At 40.1% G+C, this 12,489-nt stretch overlaps 1 long non-coding RNA gene across 1 annotated transcript; it reads right to left on the bottom strand.

Moving 5' to 3' along the window:
- Positions 1-2,553: 2,553 nt before the first annotated feature.
- LOC138684733 (uncharacterized) lies at positions 2,554-12,268 on the bottom strand. The gene is made up of 2 exons (XR_011323990.1): positions 8,935-12,268; positions 2,554-7,607 (listed from the first exon to the last, which is right to left on the bottom strand). It is a non-coding gene; the product is annotated as an uncharacterized lncRNA (long non-coding RNA).
- Positions 12,269-12,489: the final 221 nt, after the last annotated feature.

The raw sequence follows: 12,489 nt of genomic DNA, 5'->3' as shown, positions 1-12,489 counted from the left end.
CTCAGTCGAACTGGGGACTTCCAGGTGCTCCCTGCAGGCGGGGAGCCGCAGCAGTGCTCATGAAGGGCTCCTGCCAAACGTGCGCGCCTGCGAGAACCGCTGACCATACGGTGCTGGAAGCCATGGAGGGGAGTGAACAGGCACAGTGACAGCTTTTGGATCCAAGAATTCAGGTTCAGGTTCAAATACAGACACATTGCGCTTGCAGTGGGCATGTGCAAATTTTATGTGTGTGCGCAAACTACAGAGGGTTGTATTTCTTGACCTTCCTCAATCCCAGCACCACATTATCATTTTGGGAAAAAAGTGAAAGAAGAAGGGCCCTCTCATATGCCCATATTCAGCAAAAGAGCTGACAGGAGCTGTAAGCAGGTAGTGACACAACACTGTCAAATATATGGAAAACGGTGAAGTTAAGGTTTTTATTCCAGAATATTCATTTTTTTCACAGATCACCTTCCATTCATTTCTGGACTCCAGTTCTGAACACAGCCTGCAGGCTGAAACACTGGAAGACACAGCTGCTGAGCTGGGACTATCCTGAAATTATGGGCTTTTCTATCATCACAGGTACAGCATCCAGTTTTCATAACATCAAATGGCTTCAGAAGGGGAATGTACATTCTGTTGTTGCAAATTCTGTCAAGATTACCTCCCCCTGAAGATCAATTTCATAGCCATTGCCACACTACAGAGAAAATCCCTCCTGTCTGATTCCCTAATAAAACAATAGAGGCACTATAAATAACAGGTATCCAAGCTTTTCAACTTGTGACAATTTAAATGCTGGAATATGAATCTTTCTGCTTTTCTCTAAGAGTGGTGAATTATGGGATCAAAACATTCCTCTCATTCCCCACCACCACCACCTCAGGAAAAAAAAAATATGCTTATAGCTATATTTTATAAAGCACCTGAGCTGTGCTGGAGTGTGTCTGACTTGATACAAGCAAGCAAGCACAGCATGGTGCTTACTTCCCAGCAATGTACAAGCTAATTAGATGGAGACCCAAAAGTTCTGAAGTAGAAGGGGAGATTCTTGTCAACTCCCATAGCAGGGAAACTTCTTTCTAGCTCCTCACAAAGTAACATTATTCCTGCACACCATGAGAGCAATGAATTAGGATCCCCATAAAGTATTGGAAGAATGGCTAAAATGGTTTGGGAAGCTCAGCATTGCATGCAAAGATATTTGAGTACAGCAGGAGCTACATTGTGGTTGAGGGTTTGGGGTTTTTCACCTTCAGTAGGCTGGGATTTGGAAAAAAATGGGATGTAGATAGCCCAGAAAAGCACAGGTGTTTTTTCAAGCATTTTAAATTGAAAGCCCCACATAAATGTTTGAAGAACTGCCACGGACAGTTTTGCTGTAGACATTTCCCATAATTGTCTGTCAGAAGGTGAAGAGAAGCAATAGATAAATAAAATACTTAGCATTGTGGTAAATGCATTTCTTTGTTTTGTTTTACAAAGTTGTAATTTTATTGTTAGAATTAGCATAATTTTAATTAGGCACTGGCAGAAGTCAAAAGCTGGCTCCCAACTGTGCCTGCGTGCTCACAGGGACACGTTATACCTGCTAACCATGGGGGAGTTGCACGTGTGTGTGCTTTGAAATGAACTGCAACCATTTTGCAGCTTGCTTTCTCAAGTCTGACATCCCTGCAATGATATCCAAAACAGAGGCTGAGTTACCCTGAGCCTGGCAGGACGTGTCAGTGAGATGGATGAAGGCTATCTTGGCTTGGATGAAAAATCCATGACTGATAGCAAGAGGAGAGTTTTATATGAACTCTTATACTGACTGCTGATACCAATTCTAACATTGTTTTTTACTATCATTTTCCTTATTAGAAAAGTTCTCATTTTCTTAATCTTGTAGTTCTTTGGTTTACTGTTCCAATGCTGAGGTTTTTTTCTTCTGTGCAAGCATAAATTGTTACTGGCTGACTGCAGTCACAGCTTTAAAGCTCACTTCTGCAACTGCGGAAAGAGCTAACAGCTCTGAATACCTGATGTTCACGGGGGTTTAGGTCTAAACTGGTTTTCTAACCCTTTAGGCACAAACATTTGTTCCTCTGAGAATGTCCTTCTAGCTGAATAATTTTAATATCCTCCTCCTAGAGTTTGGAGTAGATTTCTCTTTTTTTTCCTCCCTTTTTTTTTTTTTTATTTTTTTATCATACAGGTACTTTTGTGTGTGTGTCAAATACTACTGCTGTAGAAAGTGTGACATATAGTCTAGTGCCACTTACCAAATATAGGCTGTCTGGCAGTCAATTTCCAGCAGATAGTGTTTGTCTCATGAGCTGTGACTAAGGCCCATATAGTTTTGATTTCTAGATCTCATGACTGACCCCATACAGCTGCTGTTTTCAGAGCTGTCATATTCAGGCAGAGGGTGTTAATGCAAACCTTCTTACCCTGTAAAGATTATCTTGCAAGAGATTAATCAGGGGAAATAAACCAAGGAATAGACCTGAAAAAATGCCTACCTATTGCAAACTCTGTGTTAAGAACAGCAATAAGCACATATACAATACACCTACATACGCAGACATACATAGACAGGTGGGTATATTTATGTACTTAGGTATATGTAGAAGCACACTTCTATGATCATTGAAAAAAGGCTGTAATATTCACAGATTGCATTCAGTAAATAGCATACATATTCAAGTTACAATCTGTCAATTAAGAAACTTGTTCCAATATATTTTGCAGTCAAAAAATGCATAAATTTCACTTGCAAACAAATCCCTCTTTTTTTAAGAAAATCTTTAAAAGTTGCTTCCTTTGCTGAACCTTTTTTAATGCAAACCTATTTATAATAGAAGGGTACAGTGAGTATCCTAAACTAACAATTATAGATGACGACATGCTCTTTCATTATCCGGGATAATAAGCAATCTTCATTCCTTGGAAACAAGCAGATTCTACAGCAAGCCTTCAACAAATAAAAAGATGCATAATAGATGCTAGGATCATATAATGTTTCTCTTAATTTCAGGCTTTCTTCTGGATGACAAAGTTATACTGTAGACTGCAGCTTATTTGGAACAGAAAATAAGATATCTTGAAAGTAAGATCTTTAATTTGATTTTAGAAATACTATTATGCTTTCAAAAATGATACTGTCTTGCATGCGCTGCCAGAAGAGGTATTGAAATTCGTGGTTCTGGGGGTGTGTATTTGTTCCTTCTTAGCTGACTATAAAAGCATTTCTGACTTGGAGCAAGTCCTCACCTGGGCAGTCACAGGCGTTCTTCCAGCGTGGCCCATGAAATAAAACAGTTTCTTTAGCAGGCAAATTTACCAGAACAAAGAAAGAGTAAAAAAAAAAAAAATAAAAAAAAAAGAAGTGCAACAAGATCCATGAGAAAATTGCTGACAAACATTAGCAGGAATTAAATAGAAAATCATCCACTGGAAATTGATTGATGAAAGCAGCTAGCATCGATTATTTTTTTAACACTCCTACCCCATGTACCAACTGGCCTTAAATGGTAGCTTAGTTAGAGCCAAACTGACAATCTAAGAACATCAAGTTTACAACTCATATTCTGTTACTGCTTTTAGAAGAAGACAGTAACTATTTTTAGGGGGGTACATGTTATACAGACTCTATCTGGTCTGTCTCACAGCTCTGGCTCATTGCTTGTTTCAGCCCACTTCTGACACAAGCCCAAATTCAGCAAAGGATTTACAAATAATTTTAAATAGATGAACAGTGGACCTCTGAAGGACATTCTCCATTTCTTTAAAGGAAGGAGAAGGCTGAAGGACTAGGAATGGATTTACTGGCGGACTACAGAAGTCATGGCAATGCCTCCCTCCACCCTCACAGCAACCACAGATAAACATTTTAGTGCCACCTGATACCATCATGCATGATTCCAGCTGTGCCATCCCCCATCTCCATGCATAACGGTGTGGCGTTGCCCCTCAGTACTTGTCTGATTTGAGATATTTGTATTTTCTCCCATAGTAAAATTGCAGGATGTGCTTTCTCCCTCCCTCCCTCCAGCTTTGCAGCCACAAGTTGGCATGCGAAAGGTCTGAGGCATCAGGTGTACTTCAAGACATGTTGTCACCAAGCAGGGGAGACACAATCCAACTCCTTTTCTGCATTTCAGAAGAACATCTGTTTAAATGACTCTTGCCTCTTACATGAATGTCCCTGCAATAACTAAAGAAACTCTGTCCTGTTGTTCCCAATCACACGTGCCTGTATTACATAGATACAGTTTGCGGCTTGGTTTGCCTTAAGCCTGTTTTGTGAGTTTTAATATACATTGCAGCTTTAAATAACAGAAGAGGTAAAAGGAAAAGAGAGGTCATTTAAGAACCAAAGGATAGAAAGCACATTGAATTTGGGAACAGGTATCAGATCAGATGGGGGAGGAGAAAGAACGGCTCCAAGAACTGGATCTCCAGAGGGGAGGACTCTGGTCAAAAACCAGCAAAGTGTATAAAAGCTATCAGACCACACTGCAGCTAGTGCTGACAAAGAAAAAATTAGTTTGTGTTCATTTCACGTGTATCTTATGCTTGCACCCTTAAAAATCAGTCCCTTTACTCATATATCTCTTCTGGAACCTGTGCTAATATTTGCAACAATTGTTCCCTTTTTTTTTTTTTTTCCAAATAAATACAAGTCTAAAATGTACCGGAACGTACGAAGAGCTATACAGACTTCAGTACATAACGTGCTATCAAAACACAATGATTCTTTGGTTTTGACATTTCACTAGGTGATTACCTATTCTTTTCTCAAGAAAAGTTGTTCCTTCCTGGTTTTCAAATGGTGGAGGACACTAATAACGGAGTATTAAAACAAAAAATGACAAGAAAGAAAATATATACACTTATTTTATCCAAAATTAAATGCTTCTTGTCACTTAGCTGGAAAAAAAATTGCAGCACTCACAAAATATTTTCCTTACTGGCACGATGAAGAACCTTCTTTTCAAAGGCAGATGTCTGGGATAAGTATTCATTCTGCGAGCCTAGGGTAAAATGCCTTGATTCTTCAGAAAGGCATTAAACAATTAAATAAATGGAGTTTCTTTTGAATTTGAAAAATTAGAAGATAATTTAGGATTTGTGTCATAACAGCCACAAAGTAGGACCAAGTTGCATGTAGACCATGGGATGAAGCTCAAAACAGGAAATCTGTGTGTTTGAAGCTATGGTATTTACTAGTCACTTACACAGCATTCTGCTAGTAAACACCACATCGTTAGCACATGCAAAGTATACGGTGGATTTTATGACCCAGAGCTCTGACTGATTCTATAGGAAGTGGCTGGTTTTATCTTTAAATCATTCCAACTCTTTCAGCTGCTGCAGCAGTTAAGATCTATTCTTTCTGCACCAGGTAGGGCATTGTCTTCACATCTAGACTAACATCTAAAGGGAATAGGGATCAAACTGCTCGACTGCAAGCAGTACTAATCATTTATGCATACTGTTTGGAAACAATTCTCAGGTTTGAAAAGTGCCTTTCAAATAAATATAGACCAAGGAAACATAATCATCAAAAACAACTTAGACATCACCTTCTTCAAAAAGAACAAATTATAATCACGATATGTAATAGCTCTTGAGCAACATTCACAGCCCTGTCAGGGGTTTTGAAAAATTGACTAAATGGAATGTGGATATTAAATGTTTTTTTTTTTTCTAAAAAAAATACACATGCACAATAACAGTTTCCTGGCAAGCTGAACTTCACAGTTTTTGTCACTTTTTACAGCCTGTCTTGATTTATAGGAAGTGTTATCTCCAGTACTCGAAGCTGCAGTGCAAGGGGAACTGCTGTCTCTGGCCACGCACAATTGACCCAATTCTTCACAGGTGGAGATTAAAAGCGAAGACTCTGGAAAAGCTAATGTCCTCTGTCACATCTGGGTTCTGGAAGTTCCACAGCACTCCTAGGTTATGAAACCCCGAAGCAAAAGCCTCTTCCATGGGACTGATCTTTCCCTTTGGATCTGTTAAAAGAAGGATGAGGCCATTTCTGGAGACTGCTTCCTCCACCCCTTGCCCTAGGACTGAAGCCCCAGGTTCGCCCCGGGAGCCCTCCGATGAGCAACCTGGGGAGACAGGGAACTGAGGGTAATCCTCTCCTTCCTCTCCACAGACCACCCACACAAGACTGCCCCACTGATCAGGGGTGGAAAGGCTACAGTTCCCTCTTCTGCCATAAAAGCGTGTCCCAAAAATCACATGAGCAGCCTCAGAACCAGCCAGTTCCCTCTCCACAGCTTCAGGCAGCATGGGAGCCAGGCCACCGATTGCCATGCCCTTCCTTCTCCCACAAGCAACTTCTTGCTTCTGTTTTCTGTTTGTTTGCTGGGTTTTTTTCCCAGTACCAGGGGCAGCCCTGAGCACCCAGCACCTTGCCACAGGAGCTATAGTTGGGGTTCAGCTCTTCCACTGCCACCCTCTCTGGCTTCTGCTCCTCTGCACTGGATCCCCAGGGGAAGGGGAAGAGATGGAGAAAAACAGGAGTATTTTGTACATTTTTGATGCACTGACCTTTGCTACAAACTGGCTTTTTGCCTGAATAATGTGGATAAAATATCACCAGAGCATTTCTCTCCACTGTGGTGCCCACTTCCCTGGACCCAGCAACATCCCCCTTCCATCTCAAACTGAAATCTGCATTCATTGTACTGGAGGTCACAATAACAGTGGATGTATTTCTTAGAGTCTGTTTTCAAAGCACAGGAAATGAATGAAATCCCCATCTGTTGCTTTATAACCTTCTGCTTTAATCCTTTGAATCACCAGCAGTGAGAAAAGGAGCGCTGGACACGCGAGAGAGCTATCCCATCTCCTTTCTGCCGTAGTGCCACGGCTGCAAGAAGAAAAGCCGCTCAAGCTGAAAAAGAAGATGATGGTTGCAGAGCAGTCTCTGTGAGGAGCTCTCAGCTCTGGAAAGGACTCACTGGTCTGAAATAGCTTGGGTCTCTTGATCTCCAGGGCATGCTACAAGAAGCATCCCTCTGCTCACACTGGTGATGACCATGACATCTGCAGAACAAGAAGAATTTGTGCAAGCTCTGTAACAAGTGAGGGGAGAGTGTGGTCGCCTGCTGTAAGTGTTGACAGCAAATTACCAATTTTTTTTACTTTTTTTTTAATAAATTTATATTGAAGGAACACTTGTATACATGCCAACAAGATGATATATGGGCGCAGAGGAGTGGTGATAATAGTACCTTGATTTCCCCCTGCCATCCTCCTGTGACGTAAGTTACTTTCTAGTTGTTATTTGCTGGCATTGTGCGATAGGCTCATATTTCCCTTGCGCAGGTATATCTGCAGCCTAGCCAACTTCTGTAGCCATAATACGTTCAGCTCAGCTTTAGCCTTTAGGCACTAGCAGCTTTTCTCTCTTTAGTAGGGCTGGGAACAGGTGTCCTTTGTTTGTGTTCGCTTTGCTTTAGTGTGGAATCTGTGCTAGAGGGAGGGAGATGAAGGCAGGGGATGGAAGGGTGATTTAGAAGTGAAGTTGTTAAAAGGGATACCAGTGTCTCCTCTCGGTCCCAGGTGGATTTCCTTTTGTTTAGTCTACCAGAAGAGCAGCATACTTCCTGCTTTACATGCACAAACAAAAATATAAGAAAATGAAAGCAAATACGTTGAGAGCTGTGGGCTCAGAGGAAAAAATAAAACAGGAACAAAACAGACCCCCCCCCCGCCCAGCTTCCTTGGATGGCACAAAGCATCATAAACAAAGTTCTATAGCTAATATGTTGCGGATACACAGTGATATATAATATTGCCCATAAAATTAGTCATGTGTTATTGCACAAAGTGGTGTGTTCCATAAGAGCTGCCTATTTAGCAAGCTTGATCAAGAACATTAAATATGAAAATAAGGAAAAAACATTTAACATTGTTGAAAAGTAATTAAAAATATATTTCACCATATGGTTCTCTGCCATTACTTCATTTCAGCAAAACAAATGCCTGGAGCATTTATTATACCCCATCATTTTTTAAAGAGGCCTAATGTTCCCACTTGGCACAGGAGACACGCAGATAAAATGAATCAGCCCTGAAATGAATTGTGTGAAATGCATTTGTCTGAATTCAAACAGCTTCCCTGTAGTCAATAAATGCACGAGTACTTCCAATCTCTCAAAATGCATATCTCTGAAAAATAACTATTTTTTTGCTGGTTATACACTGTGTATAATCTTTGACAAAGGCTAAAATGCCATTAGCTTTATTAGGGTTCTGCTGCAGTCAGCATTACAAAGTTCAAGTTACTAATACAGCCCTCAAACAGCCTTGGTATTAAAAAAGCAAAACAAAAGAAAAAAATTATAAATAAAATACAACACATACATCAAAATGCTTTCAAAGCACAGCTAAACTCATGAGACTAAGTTCATCCATGGTGCAGTTATGGTCTTTCCTGCACTGTGATGCCAGGAATAAATTTGACCACGGGGCTTTAAAGGATGGATTATAAGCAATTTTATTTTAATTCATGGTGGACAAGAGAAGAAGGTATCTTCTTTCATAAGTGATGATCCAAAGAACAGTAGTTTGCAGGGCTGCATTCTGAGATTTATTAAAAAAGTGATGTATCTCTGGCCAGTTAATGGCGGGGGAGGGGGTTATTATTCTTTCGAAGAACAAAGGATTAATAAAAAGGGAACCTAACAGAAAAAAAAAAAGTCCTTGTTTTTGTCAAGTGTTAGGAACACCCATAATTAATGAAAATAATATATAAACACAGCTGGATAAAGATATTCATGCTGTGTAGTTGATGCGGTAGTTTATGCGTTACTGGCACTGAAACATATGCTGTTTCTCTTTGTCTTTACACTGACTCCTTTTGAACATGTGAAACTTGATCCACCAGCCTGTATAACAAAGCTCTGCCATGCAAGACAACTCACTGGCACTGACCTGGCACATAGCTGTGTGATGAGTGACCTGAGACAGAAATCAAAACGCAGCAGATTCTTCCTGGGTGAACGGAGGCAAGGAATGTGTTGGAAGTGATGTCAGAAAGCCCTACGATGCCCTGTAACGGAGAGAAATAGTCCCTCCCCTTCTGGAAGCAATGGGGAGAGACAGAAGAGACTGAGGAGAAAAAAGTACATTAGATTAGTCAAAAAAAAATATCTGGCTTTTTCTGTCACTGTGTGGAAGGAGGCACAGAGGAAAACGTGGTGGAAATCAAGGTGATGTGGATGTGAGATTTGGGATTCTGAGTAGACGCAGCAGGAGCAAACTTTCCCACAGAACCACAACCCATAGCATACTTTTCCTAACAAATAACATGTCTTTCCTTCTGCCCTCTTCTATTCTACCCCAGAATGTAATTTCAGTTCAAACAACACATTCTGTTCTCGTCTGAAAAAAAAATATGGAGGTGCAGCACTGGCTTCAAATGGCATCTAAAAGTGGAAAAGTTTGATCTAAATGTTTCAGCTGTAAACCACAATGGGGCTTGGTAGGCTGGAAACCCTGGAAACTCCCAAGTGAATCATTATCATTCACTGCTGACCACCATTAAAGAACATGGCTGACATTGGCAGACCAGGAAAAATGCCTCAAGATTATCAGATCCACAGTAAAACCATGATAGCTAACAGAACTGTGTGATTTTCAGCAGATGTAATTTTGTTACAGTTCCAAATGACAGAAGCTGGCTATTCAATTCAGGCTCTACAGATGTGTTCTTTCAGCTCTGGAAGTCTGTTTCTGAGCAGTGCTTTATCAGGCAAGAGGGCAACACTGATGCAGAGAGTAAAGGTGGTGAAGCTGGGGAATGTAACAGATTTCCATCTTTATCAATGGGACCAAGGGCATATACTGATCAATGAATCCCATCAATAAAGTAATGTATTTTGAGCACAAGGGTCATTTGCCCTTTACATAAGAAAATAACCCAAGTTTGAATGAGCTTTTTTAGTGCTTTCAGTTCATGATTTGATCTACTCTTAAAAGTTTTGCTAACGTGACTGAGTTGAATAGAGGCATGAAAAGAAATCACACTTTAAACCAGAACATCCAGACATAGTTCCTCAAGGAACAGATTTTATTCTGTACCAAAAGAGGAACTGTTTTTCTAACATAAGCAGCATTTCCACTTCAGAAATGCATTAGTATGAATAGGTATAGCTATATAGGTAGACCATTGTAGGTGCAGGCCATCCCTGTAAAACAAATGAAGTATTTAAGTACAGAGTCTAAGAAGTTTACCTAATGTTTGCAAACTGATCTGAGATCTCCAGGTGAAAGATGCTCTGGGAGTATAAACTGCTACAAGATTAATTACTGGTAAAAATAAGCATTTTACTAATTCAGTTAGGTGAAAAATCTTCTGTGATTTTATTATGCCTTAAATCATCTATAATCTTCTAAATATTCAGCATGGTGGATTTGTGGTATCAAGCTAAAAAGCAGGGGGAGGAGAAGCGTCAATAACACTTGGCACCGCCACTCCTCAGATTAGCTGTATATGCCCAGCAAAGGCATCTCCTACATACCAGGCTGGGATATATGTTCCAGGCGCCTCTCAGCTTCCAGGCCACTGCTATGAAGTAGTACAAAAGAGTACCATAACGTTCCACTGTTACTGTGCATATTCTAGATAGTAATGCAAGATCTGTTTTAATTAACTAGTATTTTTAGCTACTCAAAATGACTGAAGCTCACTTTTCTCCAGCAAGGATGTATACTGCATAAGTATAAATTAGCTCTATTTTGAGCTCCGCAGCAGTGCAGAAGACCATTGCTGTCCTGATTCAAAAAAGTGAATTTCTGCCAGAAAGAGAAGAAATAACTAAGTGTCATCTCCTGATGAACGTAAAAGCAGAGGAGGAAACACATATGTGATTTAGAAACAGAATTACTCATAGATTCAGAAGTTATAAATCCAATTACCTTGCTTGATTCATCAATAAATGGGAAAGTAGTATTTGTTTTATTATCAAATTAAGTTATTCTTTGCAAGTAATCCACTTAAAATAATTCTTCCCCCGCATCAAGCAAAAGTAATCAGTAAAAAGGAACATAAAATGTCTTTCTACTGCTTTCTGCAAAAGGCTTTTTCACATTTTTCTGAGCACCAGATTATCTCATTATAAACAACAGCAGAGAAATCCAAGGAATCCAGATAAGTAAATGCTGCTTTTATAATTTCTTTTGCTCCAACTACCTGGCACAATGGTTTAAAAGCAAAAGTTCTCACACCCTAGGTTCAGAATAAAATGGTCTTTTGGGAACCCTGCAAGTCAGCTACTACTGAATTTTCTGTCCTCAGTGAAGCAATGTTGGCGAAACCTTTGACTGCCAGGGCTGAAGTATTCTCAAGTGCATCTTCTGCTCACAGGACATTACTCTCTGTGTGCAGAGTACAAAAATATTGGCAACACTGGTTCACCAATATTGACACAACAAATACAGGTTCACCTGTCTCAGGAGTAATAGTTTAAGTAGAGGCAGAGGGAGATGAAAAAGCCTACAAGCAATCCATTGTGGCTAAAATGTGTTCCTACAATTTTATGACTTACCTAAGTGGAACTTAGTGTAATGTACGGACTAAAGTAGGGAGAAGAATACTTAAAATCTTAACATTTCCTTTTCTAAATCTCTTTTCTGCAAGGCAGCCACATCCTCTACAGTCCTTTAACTCTGAACCAGTAAGGTACCTGGAGTGCTGCCTCATATTCAGTTTGGTATGCAAAAGAATTAAACATCCCTCTGGTTTTTGAAAAGGAGATCAGCAATCACACCAATGCAAACAATGCTTTTATTTGCCATCAAAGATCTGATTCATCTCATGCAGAGTGAGATCCAATAGTTGGATTAGAGAGATTATCTGGCAGAGACCAGAAGTTTTTGTGTTCACTCTGTTCTAGCAAGACTGAGAAGGTTTTCATCCATCTGCTCAGGGACCCTCCACCGGGTTTTTTCGGGAAGAGGTGAACCGACTTCCACTGCAATGCTAGACACGCCAGCATTGAGTTTAAGACAAAGCTGTGACTCACTGATGATAGATTAAATTTTAAATGTCAAGTTTTCTGACTATGGAGGAGTCACAGTCTGGAGCAGCCTTCTGATAGTGTAAGCATCAAGTAAATGATCAGTTTTAAGCTGGAACTTAGCCAGTTTATAAAACGTATTGCATGATGTCATTGTCCATGAAAAGCACCATGGTGTGAGGACCTGGTTCCATGACCCAAAGACTCCTTTTTCACCTGTATCTTATGCTCCTAAATTTCTAGGAGCTGCAGTGTTGTACCAGACCACAGTTCTCTAATGGAAGCAGCCGTTGACCCTTTGGATATGTAGGCTATTCAGTATGCAAGTTAAGATCTAGCTTAATAATGGATGAGCTACAGAACTTTTTGGAGTTCAATTATTTCAATGCAGCAATCTATTTCTGGGTGTCACTAATACTAATGTGGAGTTTGTATGTACTTGTCTAGGACCATATTTTTAGCTGGCAGA

This window comes from Haliaeetus albicilla, chromosome 3 (assembly GCF_947461875.1).
Source record: "Haliaeetus albicilla chromosome 3, bHalAlb1.1, whole genome shotgun sequence".
In the NCBI taxonomy this organism is placed as follows: domain Eukaryota; kingdom Metazoa; phylum Chordata; class Aves; order Accipitriformes; family Accipitridae; genus Haliaeetus; species Haliaeetus albicilla.
This window is presented reverse-complemented; position numbering and strand designations above follow the sequence as displayed.